Source organism: Octopus bimaculoides, chromosome 13 (genome assembly GCF_001194135.2).
Source record: "Octopus bimaculoides isolate UCB-OBI-ISO-001 chromosome 13, ASM119413v2, whole genome shotgun sequence".
In the NCBI taxonomy this organism is placed as follows: domain Eukaryota; kingdom Metazoa; phylum Mollusca; class Cephalopoda; order Octopoda; family Octopodidae; genus Octopus; species Octopus bimaculoides.
Genome location: NC_068993.1, coordinates 61,576,384 through 61,582,152, shown reverse-complemented (window position 1 = coordinate 61,582,152; position 5,769 = coordinate 61,576,384). Strand labels below are relative to the sequence as shown.

General features: G+C 34.7%; 1 protein-coding gene across 1 annotated transcript in view; it reads right to left on the bottom strand.

The window, feature by feature from the left end:
- Positions 1-1,902, bottom strand: part of LOC106880857 (organic cation transporter protein) — a 16,727-nt gene extending 14,825 nt beyond the window's left edge. The window contains exon 1 of the mRNA XM_052972537.1: positions 1,878-1,902. The gene's annotated coding sequence lies outside the window, so the exon portion shown is untranslated. The remainder of the gene's footprint in view (positions 1-1,877) is intronic.
- Between the last annotated feature and the right edge of the window lie 3,867 nt (positions 1,903-5,769).

The window sequence follows — 5,769 nt, the reverse complement described above, 5'->3', positions numbered from 1 at the left end:
TATATATATATTATGTATACGAGAATTTGCTTTGGGGTATGAAAATGCACCTGAATCTAAAAAACGTGTACAAATATGTGTGTGTGTGTGTGTGTGTGTGTGTGTGTGTGTGTGTGTGTACCATTGTTAAGCAAAAAAATTGTCGAAACTAGTTTGGTTTGTGAATACTCTACCACACGCATTTTAGATTCAAGTGCATTTTCAAATCCCAAAACAAATTTTCATATATATATATATATATATACATATATAATCCAAAATTTAAAGGAGTAGAACAGGTAAAATGTAAGCTACATATATTTCGTAACCAGCTGAAGCTCATTATGCAAGTATTACGTAACGAATTCTCCGCAGTGTAGCTTGTCATCAGGTTGAAATTATATCAATGAAGTTTACACTGCCGCAAGGAATTCCATATGACTAGAAAAGTCAATAACAAGAAAAAAAAAGAAAATAAAGTAACTTTAAACAATCAATGAACGCTTTTGTGCAAGGTGGAGGGTGCGGTTAGGGGTCAAAGGGGAGAAATAAAAAGAAAAAGAAGAGTAAAAGCAGGAAAAGATTTGCCATCGTTATGGCGAATGTCTGGATATGTATTGAGGCAATAAAAACTTTATCAACAAAATGTTAAAGATAGATTTCAGTGGAGCGCTAGTGTGCAGTCTTCAAGAGTAAGCAGAGCGGGGCAAAGGTCGCCTAGTCCCATAGAACAAAAGGCACCAATACGCATGCTCGCATATATACCCACACGAGCACACACACACACACACATATAAACACAAACACACACACACACATGTATAAATATAGGTTAGAATAGATAAACAAGTGGATGTTCATAACAATACATGCACTTAACCACACATATGAGGAACACAAAGACATGTCGATAAGTATATACATACACATGCACACTCTCATTCACGTTTACACATATACACATATACAAGATATACAGGTGTATACGCAGATAAGGAAATACGCACACATACGCACACAGACACACGTCTACAGAAATAAACATATATACATGTACAGGCCCACATAAACACGCACACACACTTATATATATACAAACACATATACGGATATGTCAAACGGACGCATATCACATATACAAGCATATACGTATATATGTACTCATATACATATACACATACGTACACGCACATGTACATATATACACATGCACACACACACACACATATATATATATATATATACATCCATGTATACATATATATATATGCATATATTATTTAAAAGAGTTCCAACTCTGTCTGTTTCTATGTTTTATTTATATTCTTATAAAATTAATGTGGGATATAGAATATGGAATATATAATATAAATAGTAAAATGAAATGAAGTATTGAATGTCTTATTGAATATATGAAATATTGAGTATTAAATATAGAGTATAAAATATATAAGGACTAGTATACTTTCCTGCCTCATGGCAGTTATCAAGGTCACACGTATGCATACATACACGCAAACACATACACAGAAATGTTTATACACACATATATACATACACGCACACATATTCATACATAAATTTAAAATTCAAATAAGTTATCATTCTCTATAAAAAAAAATAATGATAATGTGGCCAGTAAACATAACCCAAATATGCAAAATATAATTTTGAAAAATGTCAGGATATAATATGTATCTGCTTGAAAGAGAAGTTAAAACGCTCCAAAACCACGCATCTCACTATATTTATTTTTATAATTTGTATATATTTACTATATATTTTGCTTATTTGAATTATGTTTGCGAGCCACTTTAGAATCCATTGATATTCTGGTAACGCTAACTGGATTTGAGTGGATTTTAAAAGAAAACGAAACCTCAACCATTTGTTCTTACTTCGCCTCTCTTATTTTACCATCAATGACATTTGGGCACCTTGTCAATATTTTTACTTTAACTTCCAGCTGTATCATTTTGGGAAGGAATACGTTGTCTGATCATTAGTAGGTTCAACGTTCAATGTTTTTGTGAAGTTAAATCTGTGTTTTTTTAATGCGTATAAGAAAACGTGCGCTGCCTGAAATGCACACAGTTTACCAACTGCTGGAGATCATTGTGCAGATATTTCTGCGAGCGTTTATATGTACAAGACATTAGATAACATTTTATATCTTCAAGGTGTAACGTAGAAACTGAGGTTGTGTCTACACTTCTTTTTATATTTTTCTAAGACGTAGTCCTGCTTTACTGAATTACGTAGAATCTTATTTATCGTTAGACAAATAATAAATCGGGTGCATTTCAGGCGGCGAGCTGGTAGAAGCGTTACCACACCGGGCGAAATGCTTAGCAGTATTTCGTCTGCCGTTATGTTCTGAGTTCAAATTCCGCCGGTGTCGACTTTGTCTGTCCCCTCTGTGTTTAGCCCCACTCCATCCCCCGCATGGGTAATAAATAAATAATTATGAACATAGTTTTCTATCCAAGATGCTCAATGGAAGCGGCGTGCAATTAACATAACCATCTATGAATCATACTAATTGTATATACGTCATTGAGAGGCGATAAAATAAATCGTAGCAGTTCCACCTTAAGATGGCGTACTGACAGCATCGGCAGAGCGTCGAATACAAATGCGTTGCACTAATCTCTCCGGTTCTCTAATCTCCAATTTCAAAATACAATCGAGGTCATACTTTCGAGGTTGAGAAATAAAAATTGCCCGTCTTCATCCAGAGCTTTAAAAGACATTTTAAAATCTAATTATATAAATTCGAACGTTTTACATTCGAAAGAAAATATGCAATTCATTGACTAAAGAGTTTTAAATGGTCAGTTGGCAAAATGACATTTTCTTATACAACTGTGAGGGTGATAGAAGCGACATCAATATTTTGTTGATAATTTATTAAACCACGGTTTATTCCTTCAAAATCAGGCCTTGTACTGCTGACTCAAAACAAATCGAATATTTAATGCATTTATTAGACAAAATGTCCAAAAGAAAATATGAACTCATTTGATTTTGCCTCCAAAATTATTTATTGTAAAATATCAGTTGAGACATTTTAAAAGTGAAGTTCTGAAATGTATTTAAAAGGATAGTTCTTCCAATTTCTTTCCATCGTTACTGGGTTTTTTACTAACACAATATTGTGTTTTCCAACTCTTCAGATCTTCAAGAGTTTGCGATAAGTCTCTATCCTGTGTTTCTGGCAATAACAACAGCAATAATCCCGCTGCTACCGAAAGGACGCCGTAGATACTTAGAGGAAGCCATTTTACATAGGAGGAAAGCTAAAGAATGAACGGTGCGAATATACTGCCGATGCGGGAAAACAATGAAGTTGTACCTAAGCCGTTTACTCTGAAAACAAAAGTAATTTAGATCAATTTAGATACAAGTATTTCTAGAATTCTCCTATTAATCATTTGTTTTAATAGTTCAATAGTTTCGAATGTTCAATAAAACACTTCAAAATAAAAGGAAATATATAAAGAATTGATCAAGTTTAATTGGTCAGTAGCATTGAGAAATTCTTGAATAGAATTAGCTTCCTATTCGGAAATTATTAACGTTGTATTAATCCCGGATATTACACGGGCGAAGTATTTTTCATGTATCTACAAAAGCTAACCATCTCACCGGCCTACATTTTCAAAGACATACAGCAATAATGGTTCTCTTGATTAGTTAGCATTTAGTCACTAACACAAACACACACACACACACACACACACACACACACACACACACACACACACACACACACACACACACGCACACACACACACACACACACAAACACACATACGCATATGCATTTACAGAAATGCATGTCCACGATTTAACAAAAAAGAAAAATACTGCAAATGGAGAAGCATGAATAGGGATTGAATTACAAAAGAATGAGACGTTCGTGTAGTTACGTCCCCTTAGATTTCAGATGTCACTTTAACTGAACTTACTTTCAGTAACAATGAACAGTGTTATCTCCCCTTACAGTTCATTGAAACATTCACATTGACTTTAACGTCTTAATAGTTCTACCTCAGTTACCATTTATAACCAGCAGGTTTTTGAAGGAACTAGTTTTTATCTATTTCAGGGTTAATATTTAAGTACTTATATCTGTGTCATAATTATCAATATCGTGTGACAAAGACGCAGTATAAGAGTTTTGATTCCCTTCGATATAACTCGACAAAAGCAAAACAAACACTCGGCTGTTTCCGTGATATATATATATATTTGTGTGTGTGTGTGTGTGTGTGTGTGTGTGTGTGTGTGTGTGTGTGTGTGTGTGTGTGTGTGTGTGTGCGTGTGTGTGCATGCCTCTATGTAAGTGTATGTGCATATACGTGTGTGTATATACACACACACACACTTACACATGTTCTATGTGGATGATATTTTCGACCGAGACGGTACAACCTCATTTGATTCTGCTAGTGCTTCCATTCCGTGTATGTACATATACTTACTAGATTATAGACATTTAGCAATGGTTTCGCCCATTGTGTTTTTGAATCAGTTATGCTCGTTGTGTTAATGATATCTAAGTTGTGAAAGGGTACTCAATATGACGTTAGGGATCTTTTTTAAAACGGGGGCCACATTTTTCATTAACGAAACACTTTGAAACTTGGAACACTGGTAGAATGTGTCATATAAAACATCTTTTTCTCTTAGTCTTCTTTTAAAAAAAAGAAATCCCTAAGTTATTCCATGTTAAAGTTGTCGTATTTCTGTAATTTCAACCAATCACTGACGTCCATTCAGCCGATATACATTAAGTGCCGACTACATAAACAAACGATTCTGAAACAATTCTATCGGTGATAGGGTTAGGGTTAGGGTTAGGGTAAAACAGCAAATTTAAAAAGAAAAAAGCAAAACGAAGCTATGGAAATTAAATGCGCTTTACACCGCTTAATCAGCCAAAGGAGTAAATATAAACAACTGAATACTTATCAGTGATTGGTTGAAATTATCGAAATAAGACAATTTTTTACATGAAATAAATTCGAATACAAAAATATTTTTCTGTTCTATAACACTAAATAAATAAGTATACGAAGTTTGAAAGTCTTTCGGTACCAAAAACACTACGTAAAACATTAATGAAAAATGTGGCCCCCGTTTTAAAAAAGATCCAGTGTTACAGCCGTGAACATAGCCTACCCAGGAGTAAAGTTTTTAATGTATCCGCTCCTTTTTAGAAGGGCAGGCTCTAATTTTAGCGAAAGTTCCGACATGGCGAACACCCACGTAGGGTTTACGATGTAACTGGAGTTAAAATTTGATGCTATTGGCTTTCATATGCTTACCCTCTTTTGGTCAGGGTATCTTATAGAAAATGGCTTACAGCGGACAATAAAATACCCATACAACAGCTGAGAACAAATCAAAGAAGAGGAAAACAAAAACGAGTCATATCATTTATAGTGACACACAACCCATGTCACCAGCATATCTTCAACATTTCCAAAGCAAACCTTCCAATCATTGCTCAAAGTAATGGTTCTTAGTAAAAGGCAAAAGTGTGACCTTAGCAACGAAGACCAATCATGAGTTGTACCTGTATTACAATGGGTCAGTCTTATCACACTCTGTGTCACGCTGAATCTCCCTGAGAACTACGTTAAGGGTACACCTGTCTGTGGAGTGCTCAGCCGCTTGCATTTCAATTTCATGAACAGGCTGTTCCATTGATTGGGTCAACTGGAGCCCTCGTCTCGTAACCGACAGAGTGTCATGTCAGTATATATATATATATATATATAT